Consider the following 18,438-nt stretch of genomic DNA (forward strand, 5'->3'; position numbering starts at 1 on the left):
TATATTATGCTTTGTATGTTGTTCAGTATATTTCTATGCAAAACAAGAGGGATTTCAGTACACAGCAGGATATTCACATTTGTAACCAGATATTTACATACACTTTAGGGATAAAACATAAAACATTTTTACTGTACAACATCAATTTAGAGTAAACTTTTGTTTTAGATAAATATTGAAATATCTTTTGAATTAGTTAAATGTCAGAATAAAGAGAGACAGAGGTGTCTATTTTTATCACTTTAATCAAATTTAGGAGTACATATACACTAAGTTTATTGTTAATTAATAAGAAAACTGCAGACGATTCCATTCTGAGCTGAAGAAGCTTCTGATAGGTTAGTAGAGTCCATGTGAGTAAATTGGTGGCACAGCTGTGGATGCATATAAGGCAAAACACAGAGCCTGTTTCTTTGAAATGGGAAAATCAAGAGATGTCAACCAAAACACCAGGAAAAGAATTGTGGAGCTCCATAAGTGTGGCTCAGTTTTGAATACAATTTGGTGCCATTTACAATTAAGAAATACAGATAGTTTCTCTCTTTACTCTTAAAGTTAACAAATATGTTTTTTATATTTATCAATCTAAAAAAAATAAACATTTAGTCTGATTTGATGTTACAATTAAAAAAGTATTTGTGTTTTGATCTGAAGAGTTTGTAAATATCTGGTTTCAACTGTATATTTGATGATTGTCAGCACAAAGAGGGAGAGAGAGGAACAGAGAGGGAGAGAGAGAGAGGAACAGAGAGAGAGAGAGAGGAACAGAGAGAGAGAGAGGGAGATGGAGAATGAGGACAGACCAGAGATGGAACAAGAGCAGGTGACACAGACATGTTAGTCAAATGGTTGTTTACCAAAAGTATCACCGTATCATAGGTCGTCATGTATCTCGTACCTAGTGTTTCTTTTTAGGTTTGCTATTTTTCAAATTCTATATTTATTAAGTTATGCAGGCTTGTTTGCACAACAAGGCTAAATAATTATATAAACTTTTCTCAGTCTAAATAGTGGACTTTGGTAGAATTAAAAAAAATAAGTGTAGTGCTGGTCTATGATGATTTTTAGTGCTACTATCATCTAGTTCTGATTCTGGTTCTGTCTTGGTTAAGTCCTCAGTAGTCCTGATTTTGAACTGTTGTAGTCCTGTTTTAATTCTGGATCAGTTCTGGTTGAATTGGGGTTTAGTCCGCATGTCTTGATACAGCCCTGACCTTGTTCTTCCTTGCTGCTTAATTAAAAAACTAGTTTAAGGTGTCCTGCACATGTGATATATATTTTTCCCTATATGAAGTCATTCTTTTTTGAACAAAACTCAAAACAGCCTATTAATCTTTCAGTCATTTCTAACCCCCGCCCCCCCCCAAAAAAAAAAAAAAAAATCCCACATGCATACTACCCTTTAGGGCTAAGCCCCGGGTGTTTCAAATGTCTGGCTCCGCCTCTGGTTCACACTGTCATACCATGATCGGATATGGGTCGCACAGGGTCAAAAAAGTCGGATTTGATGCGCTTTTGCCTGCAGTGTGAACATAGCCTTAGTGTGCTCTCAACTGTGGTAGATTCATGCACTATGAATCTCGTGCTTAGAGCTGGTTCTTGTGCTGCCATAATCACAGTCTCTGTGCTGTTCTTTAAACTGGCTTGTTCTAGCCACTTTTGGGATTTCTTTTCAGACACTTCCTGTGTCTGTTGATGAGTCATTCCATTGGAGGGGCTTGGTCTTCCATGATAGCTCCCCCTACTGTTCCTATAGCAGGTGGATAGTGTAGTGGCAACATTACCATATTTAGAACTATGGGTTGAGGTTAAATCCCAGTCTGGAATATGAAGTGCATATGAAGTTTAAGTAAAGTTTATATATATATATATATCTATATATATATATCTATATATCTATATATATATCTATATATATATCTATATATATATATATATCTATATATATATCTATATATATATCTATATATATATATATATATAGATATATATATATATATATATATATAGTGCATTTCACTGTACAATAAAATAGAGTTAAATTAAAAAATCCTATTCACTCTGTGGAGTGTGAATACACCAACAATCTTCATACAGTCATGTGACCCTCGTCAGGTGCTGTAGCAGACGAAGCTGGATTTACCGAACCTGCGCAGTGTGTTGTACTGTACGACCAAACCCAAGCAAATTACACATCAAAATCAATATATTTATTGTCTTCTGTTCAGCAATGGTCAGCAGCTTCCTTCAGGTTTGATTTTATATTCATAATTTTTCACAGATTTGTGCCTGCAGGAGAGTCCATTTAAATGCATTGCGAATTACTTATGCTGCCAACCTCAAGGAAGTGTCTATCATGCATCAGAATTGAGTAGTGAATATGATGGATGTACAGTAAGAACCCTTACAAAGCAAAATGAATGCAGCCCTGGTGAAAGTTTAGATAAATCCCTAAAAGTCAGAGAGTACTGGGGGACTTTTGTTTAGGACAGTGATGTAAAAATGTTCACATTGTGGAGCCCTGATTGCAATTTTCAAAGAAGAAACTTTTATTTTTCTGATCCTTCTTATCCTGCGGATGGAAGACTGAGACCTATCAGTCACCAGAGGCCCAGATTATAAATAGTGTTAAATTAAAGGTTTGTTTTCACAATTAAAGGCTGTAAAGTAATTACTTTGTTATAATGTAAACAGCTCTTTTTCCCTTAAATTAACACTATTTTTATTATATAGATTCTATATGTATTAAACTGTTAGTCTTTATATATGGTCAAATAAATCCCTATGGTGTAGGGATTTCTCAAACACAAATAGTGTTTGAGAATAATCATTCCTCCTGTCAAGCTAAGGTGCCACACAAAGGTGGTCATCAACTTGACAACCTATGGTTTCCTAACCGAACTGTTAGCAGTTTTGCTTTAATGGGGTTGGACTGGCGATATATGACCAATCAGAAAAATGGACAGGTCTACTGGCAGCAGAAAGACTGATTTTAAAAGGAATGTAAAGATGTATTAATAGAAAGATATGGAGAAGGAAACACAATACAGACTAAAAGAAATACAGCTAATGCAGACAAAGCATCAGACTGTGAAGGTGTGTGAGAAAAAAAGGGGTGCATTAATGTTTTTGGACTTCAAGCACTGTGTATGTGTTGGTATCACAATACTATCATTACAACTCAGGAGGATCTGACAGATTACAACTGTTATTTTAAACTGTTAGTTTAATTAATATTTAGATAGATTTGAACCAGTATCAGTTTTCATTCCTACAGCTGCAGTCTCAGTGGTTTTAACTGGTCAGAAAAAAGAAAATATAAAAGAAAAAAATTATTAAATAAATATAAAAACACAATTCAAACATGCTGTCTTTTTTGCAAATCTGATATACTTAAAGTTCATGCAAGTAAATGTACATTGGTGTAAGAAGGTGTTTGGCCAGTTCTGGTTTCTTATTATTCTTTCACATAAGGCCAGGTAGGTTTGTCTGGCCCTTTCCCCTTCCATAATGAATAAAATCATCATTTAAAAACTACAATTTGTATTTACTCAGTTTCTCTTTGTCTGTTATTAAAATCTGTCTGATTATGTGAAACATTTAAGTGCGACAACTATGCAAGAAAAAAAAAAGTTTTCACAGCACTGTTTCCCTGCTACAGAAAAATGTATGAATTCTTATAGAACAATAAAATTGCTTTAAAATGGTTTGCAGTCAGCAGGAAAAGAGTCAAGGATTAAAGTTGCAGATAAAAATCTCTAAACCTTTAGTGATGATTATCTGTGAAAAAAAAGCTAAACCTTCATGCTCTTGAACTATTTTTGCCTATATATCCAAGGGTTCTTCCAGGAAATATAACACTATTTTCCAGAGAACTGATTGGTCAGTAGATGGTGGTTTTGTACGTGCTGATTACTTATCGAGAACAGAAACTGCTCTACAGCAGGTTACAGTAGACCTGCCATAGCAATGGAGTGAATCCCCTTTGTAATACTAAAAACTCAGCGTTACCCCTGAAGTTACCCTCGACAACTCTTACTTTGAAACGCATTCCTCTGATCTCTCAATGTATGCCTTAACCCTTGCTAAACATAGTTAATACCAACATTTCCTGACATTTGAGGAATTTCCTCTTCAATCCATCCTTGTTAGGAACATATGGCATTAGAACACTCAAACACACAGAAAGAACGCCGCTTTCATGGTTTGAGAAGCGTTGATAATTGGAGATGAAATGAGCTTGTCTTCATTAATGACAGTCACTGCTAAACCGTTTATCTGCACATACCCAGGTTACTGTGCTAAAATGATCCCCTCAACCAAATCCCTACTAATAGCTCTCTTTAATGTCAATAGGAGAGCATTGCCTTGGAGGGAAGCGCTTTCTTTCCTTGGTATAAATTTAAAGTGGATGTGTTGAATTTGGCAAAATGTTCTCATAAGACAACATTAAAACACAACGATGGACTGGTTTCTCACAAGGTCTTGACTTGTCCCTCCAAATCATGTAAGATAAAGACAGGTGTGAGATAATTAATGTAATTTAATTGGCTCAAATGTTAAACTGCTTCTTCTGGTAGGGGCAGGTATCAAAGCTAGAAATGATGAGTGCAAAATAAGTTCAGTGTAGCCAATGCTTTATACCAGCGGTCCCCAACCCCCGGGCCTCGGACCGGTACCGGTCCGTGAGTCGTTTGGTAACGGGCCGCGAGAGTTGAGGCTCAGGTGTGAAATGTATGGTTTTCAAGGTTTTTATCGGTTTTCAGCGTTATTTTGTTATTGTTTTTATCGTTAACTCGGTTTTCCTGGGTCTTTTCACGTGTGTTATGAATAAATCTTCTTTTTTTTCGGTACCGGTACTAGTTTTATTTTGGTGTATTTATCCGCGACACCTTAAAGGCCGGTCCGTGAAAATATTGTCGGGCATAAACCGGTCCGTGGCGCAAAAAAGGTTGGGGACTGCTGCTTTATACCTTATCTGTGCTAAGCTAAGAAACAGCTACAGTGATTAATCTTTTACAGACAATACTACCAATAATAATAATAATAATAATAATAATAATAATAATAAAACAAAAAACAATATTTACAACAGTTTGTTCCATCAGCTATGACATTAATGATGCTAGGACTTCCCTGTCCTTTGAATAGTTGCTAAGAAAATCAAAAATCCACCTTTCTGAGTCAGAGTACATGCAACTTTCCATTACTACAGTCTTGCATTTACAAGTAGATGAAGCATGTGAAAAAGACCCCAAAGCCTTTCAAATTGCATTTTCCATGCTATACTTACATATCACATTACCAGGAGCATAGAGAGGAGAAAGAGGACGTGTTAAATATGAAATAGGCAACCATTAGTGGAGGGTCATTTAATCTCTATGGTGCAGAGAATATTAACAAGTGTATGGACAGTATGTTCAACAAAGAACCTCCAGCAAAAGAGCCTAATCCTGGAAAGGGCAAAACACTGTGAAGCTGGATATTACCAGTGGGAGGTTTAAAACTCTCTGCAATCCTGGATTTTAAGTGTTGGGCTTTGTTCTTACTTATCCTTGTTTCTCAATGTACAGTTTGGGATGAATATATTGTGTTTGTGCTGTGGTAATGCTCATATTGAGAACTTTAACATTTTGTGTTGCTGACAAATCCAGCAATGTCCACAAGGCTTACAATTATGAAAACAGAAGCTTTCATAGCCTCGTGAAAAACTAAGTACACCATGATTGCTTCCATAGGAATTAAGGACCTGGATCCAGTAGCATCCAGGTGCTGCTAATCAAATCAGTTGATTAACTGATCATTATCAAATGTCAGCATGCTAACCTTAGCCTAGTTGTTACTGTCCTCTGCTGTAGTGTTTCAGTAAAATCTACTATATATTACTGGGGGCATGGTAATAGTGCAACTGAAAAAGGTGGAAAAACTACATATTTCTTTTGCCTTTATCTCATATTTCAGTTAACTTTAAGTAAAAAGCTAACAGTATTAATGTCAAACTCTATCTTAAGAGGAGATTGAAAAAAATTACACTGCCCTAGACTGTAGCATCTACTGGTAGGGTCCAGGTCACTAAAAGCTTGAAAGCGAAGGACCAGACATTATAAACCTGCAGCCTTTCTCTGCATTTCTTTTATTTTTGCAAGAAAAATCAGATATCCAGCCTGCAGTTCAAACAAACAACTAGTTGTGTTATTCTTGGAAAGGTCTCAGGAGTAGGTCCTATAAAAATCAAGTATTTTCAGCATTTTGTCACAAGGCAAGAAACCAATTTTAAGACACCATATCACAGCTAAGAGGGCTGCTGTGTGCCTCTGGTGAGTTTGTAGCATACTCTGTGAAGGTCTCTTTCAGGGGTTCTGAACTCTGGTTCTGAAGGAGACTAAGCACTTTTTTTCAGTCAAATAATCTAGTAAGGAAATTAGTTACACCTGGGACACAAGAGAAAATGGATGCTGCTCAACAGGACTGAAGAGCAGCTCTATAATAAGGATTAGGATTCAATAGAAGGTGGAGGGAAGCATATTGTTGTCATTTTTCTGTTATGTTATCTACATTTATGAGTTTAGTTAACTATGCATGTATAAGATTAAATAAAAAACTAAAACACACAAAATGTATAAAATTTAAAAACCACCAGTATTCACCCAAAATACACTGGTGCCCTCTGACATGCACCAAAGCAGCCACTCCATAATAGCATTGCTTTTTTGAGACTTGCTTTCTTGCTTGGCACATCCCAGTTATTGAACCATGACATCTGCCCCTGTCAGTGCATAGTGTAGAGCTCTGGTAGCTGGGACGATTAGAAGTGAGAGAAAGTGGTTGTTGGAAAGGTGGAAAAAAATAATCTGAGCCTTAATCAGATATGTAAAAAAAAAAAAGTAGAAGGTATTTCATGGCCGGATAGGCTCTTCGAGGGAACAATTAAATGATATGATGCTAGCTCTATTCCTGAACCCATGGCAGTACTCCATATTTGATAGATTGATCGTGTGTCTGGTGAAAGGTTGAGGCGATGTATACTGGTGAAACAGCTTGCATGACAAAAGCTTCTACACTGAAGAGGAGCGCAAATCTTTAGAGCGTGAAGATGAGCTGAGTAAAATAAATAAAAAGGTAATTTGAAAAGAAAATCATGTCATAATGCAGGGGTGCCACACATACAACATGATGCTGTAAACGTTATTTCATAAGAGTGGCTGTAAAGATGTGATGATATTGAAGTCTATATTTAACAACCACCTTGTTTAGTCCCAGGTTTTAGTGAACCTGTTGATAATCATTTGTTGCCAGTGTTGGGGTTGTTACTCAGAAAAACTAATGAGCCATAAGATTTTTATTTGAGTGTTTAAGTTTGAAAATAAAGTTGACAATGCAAAAAAGACCTTGTAAACCTATGAAAGAGATTTCATAGTGATCAACACTACATGTCTAATGTAAATGCTTCAACGCTACAAGCATGACTGATCATCACTGCTTTTGTTATCTGTTTAAGATCAGGCTCCAGCTGCTGGGTTAGGGTGAGCATACACTCACCTTTAACATCATACTGGGTTCTTTGCTAGATTTGTGTCAGCATGCTGTCTGTGCAGATGCTTGCAAAGAACTGATGTTGCGTTAGCGGTATAATAAAGTTGTTTCTGCCCTGAGTGCAGTTTGCACTTAACCATCATGCTCTTGTCTTTCTATGCAGTACAAATAAATATAATGTCCATTTTCCCATAATTCAGTAGAGAGATTGATGATCCCTCCACAATTTTCCTCCTTCCTGCCTGCAACCTCATTTTAGCTGGTTATAGTAATCTACCTGTCATTATCTATTATGCTGACAGCTGAAAAACATTTGTAACACAAGAAACAACATAATTGTAACTATATTTTGAGTACTGAATTTAGTGACATGTTGTATATATGAAATATAACTATTACTGAAAAATACGTTATGTTACGGCACATTTTGTACCCACAATAGGTTGTAGCGCACATTAACTCAGACCTTTTCAGCTATACCATGAATATATAGTGGGTTAAAAATGTGGGGTTTTTTAGTATTTACAGTGCATCTGTGTGAGAGGTAAGTTTCCTTGATCTTTCTACATAGATAGTTTGTTGTGAAAATTCCAATTTTTTCTGATCTGAACATGCTGTGAACGTGTACAAATCATCCATCCTCAAAAATGAATGATGTCAACATTAAGCGATGGTGAGCTGGTCCTGATGTTTTTAAACAAGAAAAGGAAGAAATGGAGATTCTGGGTTCGTTCAGTTATTGCAAGAAGGCAGAAGCAGGGAGAATTTCATAGCTTGAGCCAAGAGTTGAAGATGTATGATGACTGCTTTCGTACATATTTCAGGATGTCAGTGGGGTAGTTTGAGCTCTTTTTGCCAGAGTTGGAACCATTTCTGAGGAGGCAGAGAAACAATTTCAGAGAGCCGATTGACCCCGAGCAGTGTCTAGCTGTGTGTCTGAAGTAAAACTTAATTTTTTTTTACTTTCCATATCATTATATAGCCAGAACTAGTCCGCATGTAGAGTTATAAGCATGCTTGTTGCCAAATGCAGAGGTTTGTTTGGTCAGATCCATTTATTTCTATGCGAAAAAATGAATTTGGTTTGAAAAAAATAAATACTGCAAATTTGTCTGGCAAAATTAAAATTGGTTGGTGTGAATGGCTCCATTAAGTACAGGTGAGTCTGGAAAATATTTTTAACACGCTAAATATTGACATGGATTTTATACAGTATGTCTGGTGTGTAAAGGCCTTAAGTTGTAACTCATAAGACATATAATTCATGCTGTAGAAAGTTACTTGGATTAGCTTTGGAATGAATGAAAGAAGGAGTAAATTCATGGATATACAGTGTGGTACATTTCAAAATGTCATGATACTGTAGTTTTATATCTTATGTAACAGATTGGACTGGAGAAAGTCACAAAAAAATGTAAAAAACTACACAAAAGTTATTGTGTGTGACAGTGAGAGGGAGAGCGATAGACTTCTCAGTAGTTTCTTTATGGACTGTTTTCCATGCAGAAATGTAGCGCAAAACCTGAAATACAGCAAAACCATTGCCACTCTGTAATAATTAACTTGGCTGGGATGTAGTGGGATTCTCTCCTTTCTCTGATGCTCCACATTAGGTTCAGTCAGTTAAGTTCTGTTTTGTTTCATCAAAATCAGTATTAGTTAGAGCCAAAAATATCCATGGCCAAAGGTTTGGCACTGTGCTTACAGCTTCGAGCCATCCATAAGCTCAAATTAGGCTGCACACTTGTTCTGACAACATCTACCCCCGCCATTTCAAATAAATCAGCACCTAGCAGCAACTGTCACAGCTACAAGTGGCGCAAAATAAGACAAGCTTTGTTTTTCCCCAGTTAAATTTAGCGCAGTTTGCAACAAAATTGCCTACTGCTATTTAAATTTATAAAGATTTCAAATTGCTGCACTCTGAAAACTCAAACACCAGCTGCATAAACAACTTTGCCTACATTTTTCCATCACAAATATTTTCCTTTTTATTACCAAAAGAGGGTTTTGCACTGACATAGTAAATCTGGTTTTAAGTTTTGAAGTTTTTAGGTTTTTACAAAAAAGGAGAATGATTTAGGAAAATTAAAAGCATTTATCTATTATTCTATGATCTATCGTTCTATTTGATACAATAGCTAAATTAAATAGTCAGGTTTAAGATAATGCCTGTAAACATTGTAGGTTGCACTTGGCTACACAGAAAGTGTGCAGAGGAAAACTGTGGTTGTGGTCTAAATTCCCGAGCAGCAGCACTTCAGGACAATTCCACAGAATTTGATAAATATTTTAAAGGGAACCAGAAGCACATCCATTGTATAACACTAGGAGGAAACCTGCCTTCAACTAGTAAAGTGAAATATAGTCATTTTGATTGTCATTGAAACTACTGTATGCTACATTTGCAGGAACAGTATTTGTTGAGTTTAAAGAAAATCTTTCTTTCTTTGGATCATTGCCATGTTAAACACCTGCTGGCTGGAAGAAAGCCCGCAGGTTAAGGTTTAGGACCACCCCGAATGACACATTCGACAGAAGCATCCATCAAATCTTGTAAATTATTCATAGTTTCAACTTGATCATGGAGTCCTCCAGCAGCAGAATGCCCTCAGGAAAAAAAAATCACTCCCTGTTTTCTTCTTGCTTGCTTTGGATCTTGTCAGTCACTTTGTATGGAAATAGAAATGCATAAGCAGTAAGCCTGAAAATAAGCAATTAGCAGCATCAACTACCTCAATCTTTTAACTACTCTGTTTTCTCAAAGGGATTCGTAGAATTGATGCCGAAATTGTCCTTGGTGGTGTTCCCTGTCTGTCATCCCCAGAGTATCTCCACTTTTCCCCCCGAGCCTGAGTTTCTGCCCCCTTTTCCGAAATTGTCTTCACGTCTTACACACTCCCCTCCCATCTTTTTTACTTGGTTTTCCATCATGTTTCTTTTCCTATATTTTCATTTACTTTCTTCTTTTTCTCCTGTCCTGTTTTCAGTTGCTGGTGTAGCCAGTTGTTTAGTAGTCTGTGCACATCCCAACTTTCCATTACCTTGTCAGTACCAGCAGACAAGCACCTGCCTACAGATGAGGAAACGAGAGACTGTGAGAGAGGAATGGAAGGCAGAAGTTCAACAGCTATGGATTATAGATATAGGTCGGGAAGGGGGCATTACAAGGCATAAGGAGGTACATAGCTACATTAGCATAATAGCATAAAGTCAGAGGCACACACGCGTGTATACACACTCATCGTTGGATGGCTATATATAATTTCATGATCTGGATTGTTCTGCCCTGTATTAGTCTGGTTGAGTCAAGTCCTGGTGCTGTTTTCGTGCAGGACACTCATTGTTGGATGGCTTTGTGATGTTGACCGGCTCTTCCTCTGGGAGGATGCTGTGATCTGCTCTTTGGTCCACTAGCTGCTTGGCATTGGTGTTGTGTAACACCTCTTTTTCCCAGATGTTCTAGTTTTGTTCTGTTTCAGCTCTGGGTTTGTCTGCCTTTATGCCATTTGCCTTTGTAGCTGAAAGTACATCCTTAATGGATCTTGTAAGTCAGCTGAACGGTAGGAATAAGATCCAAGCCATCAACATATACCATACTGGTCATCAGAAGAATCAGGGCCTGAAGGCACAACTGGCGCAGATGCGAAAGGTAAACTCATTGCATTTCTGTGCTTTGTCATTTTCCTTTCTTCTTTACTAGAACACTTGTACTGTCTCACTGGGATCACTGAGTTTTCTTTGCTTTTGCTGTACTGCCGCATCACTGTTATTTATATATATATATATTTCCCATTGCTTTTTATTTATTTTAACAATTTCATTCTTTTGGCCTCTCCACTCATTAACACTCATGCTCACTCTTTTCTCCACACACTGGTTTTCAGATGTAATCTAAGGTTCTTAACCCTTAACCCTAGATTGCCTAGCAGCTAGTCGCTGCATTAATAATGATTGCTCTGTAGTGCACTTCAGGGTCAATGGACCTATTAGCTGTGCTGAACAATTCAACTGACAATAGACCATCAAAATAATGGTACTTGACAATGAAGAATTACTGTACTTCACCAATAACTCAGTGTGAGTGGATTTCTGCAGACTCCGTTTGATGCATGTTGACCAAATAAAATAGACAAAAGAACACCAACTAGCTTTGAATTGAAATATTCACAGTAAATAAATATTTAACAGCATGGAGTGTATAAAAAAATAACACAGACATATACTTCAAACATGCATCCTACAAGCATCCAAGCACATTTTGGCTGGCCAGAGGGGCCGATGGCGCGATATGGCAGCCTCGCTTCTGTCAGTCTGCCCCAGGGCAGCTGTGGCTACAACTGTTGCTGCCTCCATCAGTGTGTGAATGTGAGAGTGAATGAATAGTGGAATTGTAAAGCGCTTTGAGGGCCCCGAAAAGCGCTATATAAATGCAATCCATTATTATTATTATTATTATTATTTTATAAAATAGTCATCTAATTGGTTGCCAATGTATTCATTATTTAGCAATTTACATTTACCAGTTGCCTGTCTTTATATTACTTTTTTGTTATATGCTAGGGTTGTTTTTGTGATATAGTATATATAGTATATAATTGTACTGCACTGTAATTGCCTACCTGCTCTGAGCATTATAGGCGGACAAGAAAACAAAGTAGAATGCATTCAGCACATTTCTTTTCTGTTATCATATTGAACAACCTTCTTGTTTACTTTACACTCTCTTTGCTATGTACCTGAGCTGCATTAATGCCCAGCTTCAATGCTGAAAATATGGCTTTTGTTATGAAAACCTGTGTTTTTGTATTATATATAACTTGTCTGTTATTACAGCTGGCACTTATAATCCAAAATGTGTCTACTAAACAAAAAATAATAATTTTTGGGGCACTTTTGTCAGCAGATAATTTTTCATTTAAGTGACAGAAAGAACAAGTACAATCAGTGAACACAATTATATGGGAGTTTTTGACGTGGGTTTGTCTGGCACATACCGTAAACAGGTACACTTTTTTCCTCTTGTGTTGTATTTCTCACAATCTACTGTAGCAGTACAATGAAGGTTTACTGTAATAATTCAAAGTTCCTATATTTGTGAATATGCAAATATTTTTGTTATATATTCAGGAATTCTGGGCTAATTCAAAACTAGCCGATAAATAAACTAGTGTTGACTGTGTGATATAAATCTAACAAGTGTTGGAATAATAAGAACAAAGACACATGACCTATATGGAGGGTTATAGTGTTCATTTTTTCCCCTGACAATAAGCCAATTTAATTTTTTTATTCTTAAAACATTTTTTCAGCCCCTCTGTCCACCTTATTGATCAATCATCTCTTGTCTTTTGGCAGCTCTCTTCATAGGTCAGCACAGTGGATCATCTACCTCTATCTAACCCTATCTCTACCATCCTCTGTTACACCAACCCTCTGCATGTTCTACTTCACTACATCCATTATTCTTCTCTGTTCTTGTCTTCTTTTCGTCCTGCCAGTATCCCTCCTCTGGACATGTACATACCATCTCAGCTTTGCTCCTTTAACTTTGTCTACAAACTGCTCATCCTCAGCTGTATATACTAATTTCTAATCCTGTATATTCTATTCATTCCCAGTGAAAACCTTAAAATCTTCAACTCAGCCACCTCCAGCTCCACCTCGTGTCTTTTTGTCAGTGCCACTATTTCTAAACCATACATCATATCAGATCTCTCTACCATCTTGTAAACCTTCCCTTTCACTCTTTCACTTGTCTGCAGCAACTTCACCCTTCCTGCACTCTCTTCTTTACCTCTCTTGTGCACATAGGAATGACCCCAGGTATCTCATCCACATCCCTTCACTACCTCCAGTCCTGGAAGCTTCACTGCTAAACCCGTCTCCTTCTCATCCACACACATGTATTCTGTCTTGCCTCTACTCACTTTTCCAGGGCATATGCACCTCTTCCACCTGGTTTCTCCTCCACAATAGATCCTCTGTTCCTCTGAGAACAACACAGAAACGCCTCTCTGACCTCATCCATCAGCCTGCCCATCACTACTGTGAAGAAGAAGGGCCTTGGTGCCAATCCCTCATGTAATCCCACTCCCATAACGGAGTGCTGCACATTTAACTATCAACCTGTCACTCTTACCACACATCTCACCACTGTCTCATGGAACTTTATGAATTCATATGAACATTATTCCTGAATTAATGTGAAAAACGCGATTCTGTTGGGTAGTCTAATACGTAAAACTCCATTATGATTGTATAGAATCATCGTGTGTGTATAGCTTGGTTGTTCTATGAGGACTACATATAACAAAAATTCAGCTTTTTATAAAGTTGGACAGGCGTACAAGTATAATGAGCTTTATAAATGAAAACTATAATTTTAAACAGAATTGAAAGACTTGACTCGGCACAGCTGAGATCTCCGAAAATGTCTGGTGAATATATGTTCCATATGTCCAAGTTGTACCAAACCCTGTCAAAGTGTTCAGAGGACTGAAATCCAGGAAGGTTAGAATAATATAACTAAAAGAAAGGTTTAAAACCTGAATCTGAGGAAACACTATATGGAAAAGTGAAGTACATGGAGCGTCAAAGGCAAAACATTTAGAAGAATAGAGAGATAATTGTGGAACACAGAATTATGGATATGTATGGATACGTGTGGGGACCATGGGGATCAAAAATAAGGAGTGAAACATAAAACAAGTTTTTATTGCTGACTGGAAAAATATGAAGTCCAAAAGGGGAGACTCGGATAATAAATACATGAGGTAATGAGGGTAGTGAAGAACAGGTGGGGGACACAGTAGAAATAAGTCAGAGATAATGAGACAAGGGAAGTCAATACAAGGTACACAAGACAACAGAGACTTCCAAAATAAAATAGGAACTAAACAACAAAGGAACAACTTATGCAGAGACAAACTTAACATACAGTACAAACCAGAAACAATGATACACCGGGGGAAAATTCAGAAAATAACAGGAGACTAACAGAATACACTCTAGAGTACTGACAGGGACTAGAAGGAGAGAGCATATTTCTCCTGTTTTGGCTTCCCTTCATTGGCTTCCTGTTAAATCCAGAATTGAATTCAAAATCCTGCTCCTCACATACAAGGTCTTAAATAATCAGGCCCCATCTTATCTTAATGACCTTGTAGTATCATATCACCCTATTAGAGCACTTCGCTCTCGCTCTGCAGGCCTACTTGTTGTTCCTAGAGTATTTAAAAGTAGAATGGGAGGCAGAGCCTTCAGTTTTCAGGCCCCTCTTCTGTGGAACCAGCTTCCAGTTTGGATTCGGGAGACAGAAACTATCTCTACTTTTAAGATTAGGCTTAAAACTTTCCTTTTTGCTAAAGCATATAGTTAGGGCTGGACCAGGTGACCCTGAATCCTCCCTTAGTTATGCTGCAATAGACGTAGGCTGCCGGGGGATTCCCAAGATGCATTGAGTTTTTCCTTTCCAGTCACCTTTCTCACTCACTATGTATTAATAGACCTCTCTGCATTGAATCATATCTGTTATTAACCTCTGTCTCTCTTCCACAGCATGTCTTTTATCCTGTCTTCCTTCTCTCACCCCAACCGGTCGCAGCAGATGGCCGCCCCTCCCTGAGCCTGGTTCTGCCGGAGGTTTCTTCCTGTTAAAAGGGAGTTTTTCCTTCCCACTGTCGCCAAAGTGCTTGCTCATAGGGGGTCATATGATTGTTGGGTTTTTCTCTGTATCTATGAAGCGCCTTGAGGCGACTTTTGTTGTGATTTGGCGCTATATAAATAAAATTGAATTGAATTGAATTGAATTGAATTATGTGGGATACTAACTGCAAAAAATAACTGCAACCAAGAACTAAGGCTCAAGATACTAAAGTGCAATAGGTATAAAGAATAAACTAGAGCCACATTAGAACAATAAACACATTCAAAGCAAAATCTCTGAGTTCAAGAATGAGGAACCATGACAGGAAGAGTAAACGGTAAACATGATAGCAGAAACAGGGTAACAGACACTAACTGATCAATAAGTCGGACACGGAAACGCTGACTGAACCAGAAAGGCAAGAAGTAAGAACATAAAGACTAGAGCAGTAAACCCTGTAAATATAAATAAAGATATAGGCACTAGAATGGAACATTACTAGAATGATGATGACATCAAAACAGTAATCCAACTCACGCAACAAAGTCATAGGAACAACAAACCCAGTTTGAAGGAAGCGGACTTTTCCCTTTCCATTATCCGAATCTTCTCTGTGAAGGCTCTCTTGTTTTGTGTGAAGTTTTCATTGAGTTATTAAAAGCTGCTTCACTCTTCCCTCTAACTCAAGGTGATTAGCAACGTATCTGTTGAGAAACTAAAACATAGAGAATCAGATTAACCATTGTGATTTGATACTGTGATTTCTCAGAGACCAGACACCTGAAACAGGAACTTGGAGGAGTCAGTGTGCCAACCTTCAGGATTTCTCAGTGGGGCATGGACATTCCCACAAAAACAAGAATCCAGATTCAACAACTGGTAGCTGAACATGCTTCAAGACAGAAGACAGCAGTAATTTACAGGATTAGCTTCTTTATGGAATGAAACACATCGACCAAATTTGTTCAAAAGGTGGAATTGGAACTCAGATCACAGGGACTGTAGAAATGCATCCGTTATCTGGAATTTCCCAAATGGGCTTGTTTATTGTCTTTCATAAATGTATGATATTGAAAAGGAAATGTGAGGCAAAAGGCAACAGACTGAAGTGCTCCATAGTATCGAGGTGATTGACCAGTGGTGAGAATGCTGACAACACTGAAAAATGTAAAATGATTAAAAGTGAAAATAAATATAAATAAACTGAAAAAGGAAAAAATAGAGAAAAAGAAAAAATATCTCCTTTTAAAAGTGACATAAGCTCTCATATTTTCTCTATGTCTTACTTCCTTATCACATATTACATGATTATTACAGGTTAATCATGGAGGAACATTGTGTGTAAGAAAAAATGAGTTTGGTTAGATGGAAAATCAGGTAAACTGTGTGAAAAACATTTGTGCGTTGACAAACCTCATCTTTGCTTCTGACACACCATCATTGAAGTTAACAGAGCTTGAAATGGACCACTCAACCAGGCACTCACTCTGCTGATCACATTTATTGATCACTTTACAACCTTCTTGTCCAGTTCTTCCACTGCTGGGGTCTTAATCGTGTTGGAACTTTAGCATTGTGACTGATCTTGTAATAGAAACACAAAATGAATTTGAACACATGAACATGTGTTGAGTAAATTATTTTACCTAAACTAAAACTTTTAATTGATTAAATTAGATAATTTTTCATAATACTGAAACTTTGGAAAATAAGCACTTTAGTTTATTAGGCTTTACTTGATGCTAAACTTGAATTTACAGCACATTAATTCATCATAGAGCATTAAACCATTTATGATAACTCTGAAAGAAAGTCAAATGCATTGGGAATGTTTGAAATATATTGTGTTTGATCCACAAGAAACTACCTGATTTAATAAAACATGAATAAAAACAGCTAATAAAACCTATAATGATTAGCCTCTGCCTGCAGCATGTGTGATATGTGTCCTGTTGTTGACCAGTGCTGCATTATTAATATCTATATTGCTGCACAGTGCTCTGCATTATTAATATTATGGGGCTTGAAATGGTTTCAGGTACAACCATTAGTAGTGACTAATCAAATTAATTTGTGATTTTGCCGAGTGATTGTCCTCATATTCTCTCAGTTGCATGCAAATTCACGGTAAGCCAATCCATCTTAAAACATGAAAGGACTGAGGCCGTTTAAAGTAGGACTTATCTTATAATATGTGAGGCGGGAGACCTAAGCCCACAATCAGCTCTACAGTGGTTAAAGGAGAGAAAATAGGTGTATATCAGATTTGTATGAATGTCTGTGAATCAAACAATGATCATAAAATGCTACTCTGATTTTGCAAACAAATTCAATATGATGCCCTCAATTTATTTATAGACAGCTGATAAATAAATCAGACAGCCTTGTAGCATTCCTCTGAACTTATGGGCGATCTGAGTATTTCGGAGGATAAATGTTTGCTTACATTTTTTAGCAAACTATATTTCGCTGTAAACGTCTTCACTCCACTAGGTTCAACAGTTTATGATTCAGCAGTGTGAGCAAAGAAATGCCAGCAACTGAATGATTCAATCCTGTTCTGGGTCAGGCAGTGATTATCATTATAAACAACCTTGTAAATGTAAAGCCACGCAGACAACAGCATAGCTGCTGAGGGCATTAAATAAGAGCCCAGGGGCTTCGCCAGCTTATCTATGTGAAAGCAATCTAATGCTTTGTGGACACTGGGATCAGGGTACTTCTCTCTTGTGCACCATACACAGTCCTTGGCATTACAGCTCTCTCTGCTTTCTCATTCTTTCGTGCTGACCAAATATGAATTGGCAGTAGCACAGATCCATAACTGTAGAAGTCTGTAAGTCAGAAAGGGTATAGTGGTGGTGTGCAACATACAGCAACCCATTATTGTGAATATGTAAGGGTTTGTGCTAGTTTTTGTTGACAAAAACAGAAATCTGCATTGAACCTTTTCTATTAATTTATTTTGCAATTTTGACTATAGTCTACTACACCTATAATGTGCCTTGCACATACAATGTAGAAGCTTCATGAATGGCAGTACAAATATGATTATTTGCCTGTTATCTGATCCCCTTGAAGCAATTATCTAACTGCTCTAGTTACACTTAGCTGAGCTTAAGTTATATACAGTATTAGCAAGGTAGGATAGATATGAATGCTAGAGGAAAAGCCCTTAGGGTCCCTGATACTCAATGCAGTATTTGCTCAATACATTTATGTCTACTGGAAGCACACCACTCATGTCGTAGTGCAAG

This window comes from Perissodus microlepis, chromosome 14, assembly GCF_051167445.1.
Source record: "Perissodus microlepis isolate ML-2025 ecotype Zambia chromosome 14, ASM5116744v1, whole genome shotgun sequence".
Classification (NCBI taxonomy): domain Eukaryota; kingdom Metazoa; phylum Chordata; class Actinopteri; order Cichliformes; family Cichlidae; genus Perissodus; species Perissodus microlepis.